Below are 14,430 nucleotides of genomic sequence, written 5' to 3'. Positions count from 1 at the left end.
TAAGGGGATGCTTGTTGCTTTTCAGTGGAGCATACATTTGAATTAAGTGTCCTTAATGTCGAAATCAGTGACCCTAAGCATACTTATACTTGGGAAGCATGTTAAAATGAAGTCATCTCCATCTAGGGCTTCTTACAATGTCTAAAACACCAGAAAAGGTGCTCTCGCGTCCAAGTGGCTTTAGCAATCCCTGTTCCCTCACTGCTTGAGAACTATGGAGACCATGTTGCAGTTTAGTGTTCTTTGTGTAACTTCAGCACTTTATCACCTACAGCAGAACCTCGGTAAATTGCACCATTAACTAGAAGACACATACCACCCTCTCCAGCAGTGGCTGGCTTTTCTTTTGCTGAACTGATGAGTAAACAAATAAGCATGAGACTGTTTCCAAAACTGTGCAGATTGTTTATTTATTTATTTATTTGACACACACACATGGATTATTTACCATTATACCTCTAGCAAAGTAGTAAATATACTGTATATGTTAACTGCAAAATTAATGTAGTCTGAGTAATACAAGATGGTATTTTTACAACTCTGCTGAAGATATCGTGGTGAGAAGCGTATTACACGGTAAATGTACTTGTCCTGCAGATTAACGAGGTTCTACTGTAATACTTTTTTACAAGGAGTTCCAATACTAAATAATAATGTATGTAACTGACTGCACAATGTTACTGTTTATGTACTTGCCACATTAGCATGACCAGGAGTGCGTGTCTGTGTGCACAAAAGACCCCAAACCAGGATTAAACACGGTCGCAGCGGGATTGCTGGGTTATTCTGTACTGTAATTAGTGAACTCTAGAAGTGCTACCAAACACTGAATTTTGCAATAAACTTTTTTAAAGAAAATACCTGTTTGATATTCTTATTTAACTCTAACAGTGCAATCCTAGGGAGAGTTACTCCAGTCTAAGCTCATTGACTTCAATGGGCTTAGACTGGAGTAACTCGCCATAGGATTGCACTGTTGATCTAGCTCACACTTTAGCAGTGGCAAGGATATTCCATCTCCGACACCACGTATATCACAAGCCTACTGCGACAGAAGGCTAGATTACTAAAGTTTCTTCCTTTTGAGGGCCTTCAAGTCTGTTTCGTAAAATTTGCAAAGAATGAAGAGCTTTCCCCACAATTCAAATACACGTATCCAGAAACCCCAAGTTGCTTCAATTCCATTACCCTCGGTGGAGTTTAAGAGCCAAAACACACGTTAAGAAATACCTAGGTTCAGCACGTGTTCTCTTACCTCAAGGTTTGCCGGGATCTGTAGGTGTCCTGGAAGCTTAAAGTTTAGCATTTACAGAGCAGCAGGGAGGGAAATACAGGCGCCTGTATTTCCCTTCCCCTTCCTGCTGCTCTGTAAATGCTAAACTTTAAGCTTCCAGGATGCCTACAGATCCAAGCAAACTTTGAGGTAAGAGAACAAGTTTAGCATTTACAGAGCAGCAGGAAGAGGAAGGGAAATACAGGCGCCTGTATTTCCCTCCCTGCTGCTCTGTAAATGCTAAACTTTAAGCTTCCAGGACGCCTACAGATCCCGGCAAACCTTGAGGTAAGAGAACACGTGCTGAACCTAGGTATTTCTTAACGTGTGTTTTGGCTCAAAGACAATCTAAGGACAGCAACTAATTACAATGGGGCTGGGCTCTAGAAGTCTGATTAATGGCCACGAATCACACAGCCACATCCAAGGCCAGACTGAGTAGCACCTTGAGCAGAATGCTGAAAAATCAGACTTTTCTTTGAAAATAAAACTTCCAAGTCCATCTAGCTACAGGGCTCGCTGGAAGGTTTTCATTTACCTTCCATCACTTAACCGAACTCAGCTATTTGCCCCAGCCCACACCTCCTACCCACAAATTTATTTCCTTCCCACACTATATACCAGGAGTCTTGGTTCTCTCTAAATTCGTCACAAATAAACACAAGAGAGGAAATGGCAAATATGCCCCTTCATCCCTTGTCTCCCAATGGAGCTTCTTGCACTAAGTTAGCAGAAGAGGGAATTCTGGGAAATGTCACTCAATTTCCCCTTCTCCTTGCCCAGTATTTTTTCCCCACAAAACTCCCATGACCAACAGTATCTGTTGTCTAGAGGTCTCAGGGGCTGCTGAGGGGCAGGGGAGGCAGAAAAAATGTGAGGAAATTTGTATTTGCAGCTTGCAGTATCCAACCCCAATGTCTTCAAACTTCTTTTCCTAGTACAGCTCTAAAGCGAATGACATGCTACTTCAAAGTTCAGGCACTTGCTAGTTTGGGCAAAATGGGGATAAGTGCACAAAATGTGGTTACTATTAAACCAAACACGTTGAACACCTTTCTTTCAAATAACCTTACTCTGCGATGGAAGGGAGCAACTTTAATGATCTGACTGCCTGATCTTGATCATGTCATAAACTCTCACACGTAACTTCCTCATCTCCAAAATAAGAATGATTACTTCAGTGGCTTGTGCTTTGCAAAGGAAAGACATTTTAACTATATTTTCATACCAGCGCTAGAGCCCGTTGTGAAATAATACAACAGGCTCTAGCAGCAGGCGCCGAGCTGAGCCACCCCGCGTCGCAGCTGCTGCACCTGGGAGCCACCCGGTTCGGCCCTGATGCCCAGTCGCATCTTAAAGACTAACAAGTTTTTATTCCTTGCTGAAACAGTCTACATCATATGCAGGCAGTAAGTCCTCGCTTGGCAGACATAAATGAGGTTTATGAAGGGGATAAAAAGTTGTAAAGAGAGCTCGATAGAGTGCAAGAACGATAAGGCAAGAGGTAATTATGTAAAATCCAGACATAAGGACGAAAAGTACAGAGACTGTTCACAATAGCAGCAATTAGTAATCATGTGATTTCCCTAGTTTTGATAAGCTAGTTAACACTTGTAATAGCAGAGGTGTCCTCCAATGCTTACATAGGGCTTTTATGCCTGCGTCGGCATCCTTACTCATTTCAAGAGGAAGATCTCAAGCGAAGGGATGGAATTTTGCCATTGGAACTCAACTGCTTGGTCAGAATGTAAATCTGTATAATCACAGCTGTGAGAAACACTGAGGCTTATTTACTATCTATTTTTTTTTAAAGTACCCTGCCCCATCTTCTAGAAGTCACCCCTTTAAATCCGTAACGACACAATGCACATTTTACATCAGAGATTCGTTTCAAAAAACGAAGCGGGCAGCAAATCATATACAGATATAAAAGCATGGAGTGGGGCGAAAAAGAACGCTTTTGTGTCCGATACAAGGAATTCAAGCATATTTCCTTGACCAAAAAATTTCTCGTGTATACTTTCAATATTTATAGGATGTAAAGCTGGAGGGGGGGGGTTGGTTGGTTGGTTGGTTTTAAAAGGATATACAGTTCCCTCTAGTGTACTCTTCTGGTAAGAGACCTGGGAAAGATTTACTTTTTAAAAGAACACAGCAACAACTGGACACGTAAACAGTGTCCTCTTTTAAACAGGAAAAGCCCCCTCCTACCACACATGTATCTCATAAGATCGCAAGGTCTCTCCTGAAGCCAACAGATAGCTCTTCTATCCAAGAAAGCACTTAGGTATTGGTGGGAGGGGCATGCAGCTGGTTTCCAGCTGGTTCCAGAATGACCAAGGCCAGGTTTTTTTTTCAGATGGAACACGGAGTTCCGGCACCTCTTGAAAATGGTCACATGGCTGGTGGCCCCGCCCCCTGATCTCCAGAGGGGAGTTTAGATTGCCCTCTGCGCTGTGGGCAATTGTGCTCCGCACCGGGCAATCTAAACTCCCCTCTGTCTGGAGATCAGGGGGCGGGGCCACCGGCCACGTGACCATTTTCACCGAGGGCGATTTAAACTTTGAAAAACTCCCCCCTTCTTCTAGCTGACCCAAAGTGACGTCATTGTGCGGTCCAGGGAGCGTGCGCGCACTTTGTGCTCGTGCATGTGGTACTAGGGGCACCACCTCCTGCCAGGAGTTGCCCCCTGTGCTGGCAACCCACTGAGTTCCACCACCTCTTTTCCCAGAAAAAAAACCCTGACCAAGACTGTACTGGAACCTCAAGACTCCACCCTCACGCAGCATCCAACATCTGGCATATTAAGAGAGATGCCTCCATGGCATACGCCTGACCATTAGAAGCCCACATGCTTTAATTAGAGGTTAAGGTGATCAAAGACTCCAGTACCACCTCTTCAGATTTGCATTTGGTTCCACTGGGAAGAAGCTGAAATACATATAGCTGTCTGAAGAGCTGAACCTTAATGCCTCTGTACTGTGCATTCATCCATCAGCAATAACTAATTCTTCCTGTTTCTATACTCAGCAAATCGCCAAGGACTGGTTCACATACAGCATTCATGACTCAAGGATCACAGAGATAAGTACACGATAGGAACTAGAGTTGTGTAGATACAATCCCATGCAGCTTCCTCGATGACAACTCCGGAGCAAACACAATTCTGGAAGTCACAAAAGAAGCGTTCCTGCAGAAGCATCAGTCCACATGACACCCTTCTCCTTGTGACCTCCACGCTCAGCGTCAGATGTGACGATCATTTGGAAGAGTCCAGCACTAACACAGATTAGGATCTGCATTTAATCCATAAACATGCACAGAAAGGCGTATGAGCAGAGATGTGGATTAAAGTATGTTTAATGGCAACCAATCTGAATGAAATCAACGCACGCGCTAATGCTCAGTTACATTTCACTGAAACCCAACTGCACTTGCTTCCAAGTAAACGCATTCATGATTGCTGTGCCAACCACTCAGGAAGAAAACATGCAACACAGAGACCCGTACACAAGACATGCTTTTCACTCTTCTCATCTTCTGAAGGAGCGTAAGAACAGCTAACACACTGCAAGAGAGGAGGCGCTCCAGCAGGGAGGGAGCAGGCAGAGGAACGGCAAGGAGGAGAACCAGGGCACCAAATATATCCCGAAGCACAGGATCTATAGATAGCAAGGATCAAAGGGCAAAGAACAGGAGGCTAATTTGGGTACAGAAATGCAAGCATTTAAAAAAAGAGGGGGCAGGGAGGGGGTTAGGGGAAGCAGAAAAAGGGCAGAGTGAGTTAACAAGGGCTGATTCTGCACACGTTGGATAATGCACTTTCAATGCACTTTATCAATCGTTTGAGGTGGATTTTTTGTTCCGCGCACACAAAAATCCGTTCCAAATGATCTATGAAGAGGATTGGAAGTGCATTATCCAACGTGTGCGGAATCACTCAAGGTGGGGACAGTGCCTTCTATTTCTTCCCCAAGTAATTTCCTGCTTACCTTTTGTAGTATCCCCTTATGAAACAAACAGCCCAGCAGCAAACGTGTGACACGCACACAAAACTCTCGGTCGATCGAGTCCCTCAGAATACATTTCCCACCCTCCCTTCTGGAATGCCACTGAAACATGCCCTAGGAAGCATGCAGGATTATGTGCATGTATAGCATGCCATATAGTCTTGTGGCAGGGTACACGGACCCTTCACAGCATTTCTGTATTGGGGAAAGCCCTCCCGTCTTGAATTTTCTGGTTGTTCAGGCATGGGATTCTTGCCAGAAAGAAAAAAATACGGCAACTCTACTCTGCTTGGATTCACCCTTTGCTTGAAGCAGCCAGCAAATATTTTTTTTAAAAAAGCATGCACTGAAAATGCAGGTAGGTTCTCATTTAATAGCTTAATTTAACACGGCTTCTGTTTTAATATGCAGTTTCTGAAATAGGCAAGACTCTGTCTTCAGTGATGTCAGAATCAGCCCACAGACTGCTACGGGGCCCAAAGTTCTGCCGGTAGATTTCCTTCCCTTTGGTTCAATGGGCTAAGGTTGTGAGCTAGAAGGCTTAAAGCCAGACCCTTAAAGAAAAAAAAGAGGCAAATGAAATTATATCACAAACCACATTTCTCAAGTATGCCAACATTATCCCTTTCATTGTAGCCAGACAAGGTGCAGGAATAACTGCCCCCTAGTGCACAGAAGGCGTCATTACACTTCCTATACCAAGCTTGATTAACTTTGCTTTTTGCACAGGGCTGCTGGACAAGTTACAGAGCTGGAGTGTTTTTGCCAGCAGAGGAAGGGGAACTTTTCACTGACTCCCTCCTCCCACTGCAGACCTCCCACATTTAGCCCAACGTCTTCCTTGGGGGAGGGGGAAGAGCACTGGGGGCGACAGAGGGAGGTAGGAAGGGGCTGTTATGTAAGCAGAATTCCACTTGCAGATTTTAGTATCCCAACTCACAGCAGTCACACAAAGACCTCTTTCCATCTGTTCATGTGACAGCAAGTATGTTACGATTTCCTATTTGGGGGGAATGAGTCAACACAGGGAATAAGCAACGCCCTCCATGCCACTGCAGACATAAAAAAGGGAAATAGTAGAGTCCAATAGCACCTTAAAGAATAATCATCTTTATTGTAGCATAAGCTTTCGAGAACCACAGCTCTCTTCGTCAGATGCATGCATCTGACGAAGACAGCTGTGGCTCTCGAAAGCTTATGCTGCAATAGTCGGTTAGACTTAAAGGTGCTACTGGACTCTACTATTTTGCAACTGCAGACTAACACAGCTAACTCCTCTGGATCTATAAAAAAGGGAGAGACTGTATGTCATGAGAGGGGAAAATGTTTTTAAAAAGCCACCTGACCTGTGCAATGATAGGCATTAGGGGACCAGCCCACACAATCTTGGGGAGCCACGTTAAGATCCCTAGAAAAGTTAAGTGAGCTCCAGAAAAGGATATTTTTATTATATTGTTACATCTGTATCACTTTCTTTCATCATAGAACTTAGATGCCAGTTTAGAATATGGGCCATCTGTGCCTGAAATACTCCTTTGTTCAGTTTTTTATGGATAGTTTCTGACTGGAGAGCATGAGATTCACATCCCCAAATTATAGCCTCACTGGATGATCTTAGGCTAGTCACCATCGTCCAGTCTACCTCACAAGGTTGTTGTGAAAATAAAAAGACAGGGACTATGCATGCCGTGCTGAGATCATTGGAGAAAAAGTGGAGCAAAAGCCTAATAAATAAAATAAACGGAGAAGCAGTAGAATGAGTAGAAAGAAAGCATTTCTTCAGCCTCATTCGCTTCTTGAATGCACAGACAGCTTTAAAATGAGGTTAAATCAAGTCATGGATGGCATTAACAGCTATGACAGCTAAATGGAGCGTCTGCTGCTTTCGTACCAGGCATTAAGCATCTGCTTGGCCCATGTTGGAAGCAACGCAACAGACCTGTTGATCTGAGCCGGCCGATTCCGGTCAACAGCCTTTCTGCCCCTTGCAACAAAAGACAAGCAGCAGAAAGCGAGTGGAGCACAGCCCACGCAAAGCAGGCCCTTCAAGACCGTTTGCACCTGCGCAGCAAGAGTCTCACAGGCAGACTGGCCACCTGTGCCAGGGGCTCCCCGAGCCTCCCTGAGGGGCAACACAGCAGCGCTGACCCAACGAAGCACCGTAGGGACGTTTCGGAGGAGCACCGAAGGAGTGTGTGCCCAGCAAGGAGGAGCAGAGCAGAGCTCAGGCTGGGCTGGCGAGAAGTAGGCTGGCCCAGGCACAGCGGGGTTGGCCAGGGGGCTCATGGGGGCATCTTCCCTTCCCTCCATCGGGAGAGGGGGGTGGGGGGGCTCCGCTTCCCGTGTTCCAGTCTACGTTAGAGCGGGCAGCTCTGCCGCCCGGACTCGCTGCCGCCTTACGAGCCTCTCCGGCGGGCCCCGGGCATCAGGCTGCCCATCGGGACGGGCGCGCAAGCCCCCGCGCCGAGACCGGCGCCGACAGTTCCGAACTGACGACTCCCCCCTCCCCAGCCCGGGCCACTTCGGAGTTGGGTTGCCAGCCTCCAGGTAGTGGCTGGAGATCTCCCGGAATTACAACTGGTCTCCAGGCCACAGAGACCAGTTCACCTGGAGAAAATGGCTACTTTGGGGGGAGGGGCTGACTGTATGGAATTCTGCCATGCCGAGGTCCTTTCCCTCCCCAAACCCCTCTTTCTCCTCGCAGATCTCCAGGAATTTCCCACCTCGGAGCTGGCAACCCTGCTTTGGAGCCGCCTCCGAAGCAAAGCGGCCGCCACGAAGCGCCCAGCGGCCTCTGCAGGCCCGCTCGGCTCGCTGCGCCACGCACGCCAGAGGAGGAGCCAGCCAGCCCTGGGCCGGCGGGGGGCTCGGAAAAGAAGGGCTGCCTCGCCCGGCCCCACACAAGGGCGCGACCCGTCCCCGCCTCGGTCCTGAGCGCGTTGCCCCGAGAGGGCGGACCGCCGCGTAAAGCCCGGGCCAAGGGGGAGCTGCGCGCGGCGCTCATTTCCAGGGGCGTGTTTCCTTTTTTAAAGCACGCTTCTTACGCGACCACAAGCCAGCCCCATTATCTGTTGCAAAAACAGATGAAATCGCCACCTACCCCTTCGGGACTTGGGGCCGCCGCTTCCTCGGTGCCCTTCCAGAGGGGATCACGCAGTTGCTCGTCCGGCTTGGAGTGGGACCCTCCGCGAGCGCCTGCCGGCCCGAGCCAGGAAACACCGTTAGTATACCGGAGGGGAGAGGAACTGTCTGCAAAGGGAAAGACCGCGCAGCCGCTCGCAGCCCTGCCGCCCGAGGAGCCGCACGTGCGAGGCCGCGCGTGCCCCACCCCTTCCCGTGGGCTGCGTCAGCTGGGGAAGCGCCCCGGAGAGAGGACTGGGCCGGCTCTGGGAACCTTCGGTGCTCTGCCGGTTGGCTGGAGGCGGGGCGGAAGCGCTTTCATTCTGTGAGAACCCAGACCGCTAGAAAGACGCGGGACGGGTGAAATCCCAGAAAGCCATCGCCTGGGGTTAGGGGCCGGTGGGGGTGGGGGAGAGTTGAGAATTTGGGCTTGTGGCTCCGCTTTTTAAAATTTTTATTATGTCTAAGGCCTCAAAAGCTCACGTCCCTGGATTTCTCTGGACCTCAGAGAGGGCCTGCCTTGGCTTACTGTTTGACATCTTTCACTTTCCAAATAGTACAATTTTTATCAGAGGTAGGAAGCCTTAATCTTGCCTAAACCCAGATTCTAATGCCAGGGCTCTGCAGTAATTAGAATTTTAAAATAAGAAAGGCCATCATTGAAAGGGAAGTTAGTCTCACACAACGTGGGTCTGTGTTTCATGCCAACGTGTGGCATTGTCCTACCCACTGGTTTACACACTGAGGCTGCAATCTTATGCATTCGAATGATTGCACTGACACTTGGTTCTCAGTAAACATGCAAAAAAATTCTGCTTTGTGTCAAGGGTTGTAACAAATTTAGAGTGTTGTAAAAAGCCACATTTCTATATTGTTCTCCCATGCTAACAACAGACTGATTTAAACTGATAATGAGCAAAGGGCACCTACGGTTTTGTAATAATAAAAAAATAACCTTGAGAATTAGGCATAGTAGGAAAGCCGACCTATTTGGGTAGTGAGAATTTAAGCAGGAAATACGCAAGGGAACGTGTTAATCAGATTACTGCTAGAAACGTAAGTATAACTGGGCCCCAATAAACGATTAAAAACTCTTTTACACTGCAGGAAATTAAATGCATCACGCCCAGGGTTTTTTTTTCTGGGAAAAGAGGTGGCAGAACTCTCAAGAGGGAAATGAGGAAGAAACACACAGGATTCTTTGAAATAATATTATTTTCACGCACTATTGCCGAGTATTTTCAAGAGGTGCCGGAACAACGTTCCACTGCGTTCCCGCTGAAAAAAAGCCCTGATCACACCTATTTTATCATAATAAAACTTTTGTCTCTTTTAAAAACACAGATTCCTTACTCTTAAAGCAGTTCCAAGTTCTTGGAGACTGTCTCTAATCCTTCTGGAAAATACAGAGCAAGAAGAACTTCAGTCAGCAACTTTGACCTCACGTGGAGTCATTTTCAGAACTGGGGTTCTTTGTGTTGAGATTTGCACAAGACCAAGGATTGGCAATGGCTGTAGATCTAGTAGCTCTCTACTCAGGAGGCTTTAGGGGCAAACTAGACATTACAGCATCTACGGGTCAGACCCATAGACACCAGTGGCATTTTAGAGAAGAGTTTAGCCATTTAAAAATGCAGCAACAGCCCAACAAGGCGATCTTATGCCCCCCCATTCCTGCACACTGTTTTGGTGCTTGAAAAGGTGGCAGGGGGGGGGAGGGGGATGATTGCCTGGCCCTGCTGCTCTGTGGGCCTGACAATGGGCACTTGCAAGATTTTTTCATGGCCCAAGTTCTTCTCTAAAATAGCACTAGTGTCTATGGGTTGGACTTGCGGATGCTGCAAAGTCTAATTTGGCTCTTAGTTGATCAGGAAGGACCAAATTTAATTGGTTGGGTTGAGAATTAAGGGCACAGCTGCTGATTTTATGATGTTTTTTTGGTTTTGATATATTACAATATTCGAAGGAAAGGCCACATTCCATTTTTTCATTCTGTAACTTTTGTTAGTTGTAAGGTATCTTACTTTCCCCCCTATCTTTCAAAAAAAAAAGTTAAGAGAATGCAAATAACATTTAAATTTAATAGATTTTATACAACTACTGTTTAGTAGTTTAGTGCAGTCCTAAGCGGAGTCAACTAAACGCAATAGGTTTAGAAGGGTGTATCTCTTTAGGGATTGCAGTATTATTCTGCTAACACTTCTTTTATTGATCAGACCTATTATTAGAGAGATATTTTAAATTATTTTTGTTCCTGAAACAAATGCACTTGCATATTTTAGTTGTAATATCCAAAGAGAAAGTATTGACAGTTCAAAACGTCACTATATTTTACTAGCCAAGGGCTGACCCACGTGTAGATAGCCAAATCTGCACAATGGGACCTGCCATGGCCGCCTTTTAGAGTTCTGCAAATCCAGGAGATCGCCTGGTTTGCAGAAAAATCTTACTTAAAATAAATTTTAAGAAATACAGGCTAAAAAAAGTTAACAGTGACATCGCACATGTGCACACTTTGCAAAAGCTAAACCACCCAGATCTACTAGGGTGTGTAGGAACAGAAGCCGTACGAGGATCTGGCCTTCTGAAGCTCTGTTGTTTTTTCCATCTTGTATTAGTGCTGTATTTGTATCCCCCATATCTAGCCAAGGTGTGATCACATTGCCCAAGGCAGGAGACTGGGCATGTGGAAGAGGTGTCAGGTGAGAGCTAACAGGTGCATATTGGGGCCCTGAGAAGTCCAAAGCAAAACCTTTATCATCCAGACTTCATCCTGAATGAGGAGGATGGTTTGATGTGTATCATGAAAACCACTTGGGTGGTGGAGGCTAGGTAACCAATATCTCCCTGCTATATCTATCGGCAGGGCTTTTTTTCAGCAGGAACGTGGTGGAACGGTGTTCCGGCACCTCTTGAAAATGGTCACGTGGCCGGTGGCCCTGCCCCTGATCTCCAGACAGGGGAGAGTTTAGATCACCCTCCGTGCAGTGCGGAGGGCAATCTAAACTTCCCTCTGTCTGGAGATCAGGGGGTGGGGCCACCCACCATGTGATCATTTTCACTGAGGGCGATTCACATTTTAAAAACTCCTCTCCTTGTTCCAGCTGACATCCAAAGTGACATCATTGTGCAGTCCTGGAAGCGTGCATGCACTCTGCGCATGTGGTACCAGGGGAGCCACCTCCCACCAGGAATTACCCCCTGTGCTAGCAACCCACTGAGTTCCACCTGTCAGGGCTTGCTGCTGCTGCCGCTGCCACTGGGCGTGGCACTGGGCAGTCTTCTCCTGACTTCACAGGGGGGCCAGGGATTTTGCAGGACCCTGCTCTGTGGAAGGAGGGGTGGTATACCTCACCCTGACTCCCTCTCAATCCACTCATGGGCCTGCTCAACCTGGCCTGCTTACCCCCTGCATCTTCCACCATCTCTTCCTCCCAAGACTCTCCTTCAAGCCTCCACTCTTCTTCTTGCCTTTTCTTTGGCTTCTCTCCACTCTGCTCCATCACTCCTACTCAAACCCACCACCTCAGGGCTCTTCCCAGCCAGCTTTTATAGGGCTTCCTTCTACTGCCCCACCCCTCTTCCAGCCTGGTCTTGGGCTGCACCAAGCAGTTGCAGCTGGGGTAGCTGATCTGGCCCCACTGACCAGCACCAGCTGTGCCTTGTTCCCTGGCTGCCCAGCCTCCCTGCCCTGGCTGATTGCTGAAGGCCTGTCCAGCTGCAGCCCCCTGGCTAGCAGCCCGGCCTCCCTGGCTGAGCTGATGGCTGAAGGTGGGTCCAGCTGCGGCTCCTTGGCTGGTTGCCCAGGGCTTCCTGCAGAGTGCCTCTAATAGCCACCTGGAGTGGCTTGGCTTTTGGCAACTCCTGGGCCAGGCTACTATTTTCTAGCTGGGGCGTGGCTTTGGGTTGTTGGGGCTGCTGCTGCTTCTCCTCCTCAGGTAAGGTCTTTGGGTGGGTGACTGCTGGGCCCCCAATCCCTCTGCCCTTGCCCCCTTCTGCCTTGCTTAGTCCCCTTTCCTTCCCCAGGAGAGTGGAATTCACTGGCCTCTCTCTGTCTCCCCCTGCCTCCTGAGGCCCTGGGCCTTTGCCCCTTGCCCCTGGCACAGGCAGGTTCTGGCTCCATTTGCCTGTGGGAGGGGTTGACCTGCTGTCCCCCGGCTGCCCCTTCTGCTTGCCAGTCAGACCAGTTGACCTACTGTCTGCTGGCTGACCAGTTGACCTGCTGTCTGACCTGTTGACCTGCTGGCTGCCCCCTCTGTTTGCCTGGTTGACCTGCTGTTCCCTCTTGTCAAGTCTGGGGGCTGGGGCTCAGACCCCGGACACCACCATCTCTTTTCCCAGAAAAAAATCCTTGTCTATCGGGGTTCCTGGTGCAGCACCTGCATAAAATTGATGGCTGGAGAAAGGGGATTGCCATGTTCTATCATGATTCTATCACCCCTCTATAGCTGCTTTGTGTAAGAGATGAAGAACAGATGGAGAATTCTTCTGATGTACCCTGCTTCCCCTTCAATCTCCGGTCTCTTGTTGAGGCTCCCAAGGCCTTTTGTCCTTGAGGACCAATATTCATGCTCATGTTTCATTGTCGGGGATACTGTAGGACTTCTTGGACACTATGACAATGGACCTGTCTCAGAACATTCTAGTGTCCACACATGTGACTACATATGTATTTAGTTAGAGGACTTTTTTGGCTTACTTTATGATGATGGCACTAAAGCATTGTGACCTCCCTGCTACCACTGCACTGGTGCAAAGATGTACTCTAGAGCTTCTCCACTGAATGGTCATCTTCACCCAAACCCTTGGGCTATTAAAACAGGTAACACACTTATTTATGTGATTTATTTGCAAGATATATCGCAGATAAAATCACTTAAATCTGCTCTGACTTGGATGTCGTCATTCCTGCAGGACAATCTCGGGATGTTATCAGAGGACAGAATAATTGCACTTGTTGTTGTGGCTCAAGGACTCTGACGACTAGCCTGGAGAAGCTTGACCCTGGCTTACTACGTCATGTCAGAGAGCGCTGCTCAGTTAGGTCCAGGAGTATGTGAATGCTTCGCTGTAAAAGAGCATGGTTTGAGTCACCTTGAAAAAGGCAGGTGCGAGATCCCTCCTGAAGATGCTGTCCCTGGATGCAAGTAATATTAACAACTAGTGACCAAATGCAAGTATCCTTGAGTTTTAGCTGGACAGAGGCAGTATGCACCCTGTTGTTTCTGCCAGGCCTCTAAAGCAGCTTTTGATACCATCAATCATGGTATTCTTCTGGACTAGGAGTCTGAGATGGATAACTGGGATCACTGGTTTCATTCCTCCCTGAGTATCTCAACCATCTTTGTCCTACTATGTCGGAAAAGACAGCGCATAAGGATTTTAACAAACAAGCAGGTTCATGACCACAGTTATCCATACTCAATTCCCATCCAGGTTAGACTGCAGTAAAGCACTCTGTGTGAAGATGCCTCTGAAGACCGTTTCAAACTCGCAGGCGGTTAAAATGTAGTAGTGAGATTGCTGTGGCCAAAAAATAATATGGAACAAATATTGCCAGTGTTGAAAAAACTAGCCTAGCAACCAGTTAAAGCCCCCTACACTGCTCGGGCATCTACTCCCATGTGCCTGACAGCTGAGCTTCTCTTTAGTAGACCCAGCCGCTTGCCGCTTTCAGAAGTTAAGCTGATGGCAACTAGAAACGGGGACCGTCTCTGTGCCTTACTTCAGCGTTCCCTCACCACACCCATATCCCCGCATGAAATTTGGTGAGGCTTTGTCATGAAATGAAGATAATTTTTATCTTTGGTTTTGCTCTTAGGATGTACTACTGAATGTACTACTGACATATTTAATTATGGATTAATATTACAGCTTATTGTCTGCTGCAGCCATTTATTGTTCATTTCATTTTTATGCTACTAATTTTATTCTGCTGATTATAAAAATTTGTTTATTGTACTGTGAGTTTAATATTTGTGAGCTGCCTTTTGAGCTTTTAGTTAAAAGTGCAAAATATTAATTTTT

General features: G+C 47.3%; 1 protein-coding gene across 1 annotated transcript in view; it reads right to left on the bottom strand.

The window, feature by feature from the left end:
* Nucleotides 1–8,750, bottom strand: part of ARSG (arylsulfatase G) — a 148,893-nt gene extending 140,143 nt beyond the window's left edge. The window contains exon 1 of the mRNA XM_054975854.1: nt 8,384–8,750. The gene's annotated coding sequence lies outside the window, so the exon portion shown is untranslated. The remainder of the gene's footprint in view (nt 1–8,383) is intronic.
* Nucleotides 8,751–14,430: the final 5,680 nt, after the last annotated feature.

Source organism: Eublepharis macularius, chromosome 4 (assembly GCF_028583425.1).
Source record: "Eublepharis macularius isolate TG4126 chromosome 4, MPM_Emac_v1.0, whole genome shotgun sequence".
NCBI classification, from domain to species: Eukaryota; Metazoa; Chordata; class Lepidosauria; order Squamata; family Eublepharidae; genus Eublepharis; species Eublepharis macularius.
Note: the sequence above shows the minus strand (reverse complement) of the source record. Positions and strands in the feature narration are given on the sequence as shown.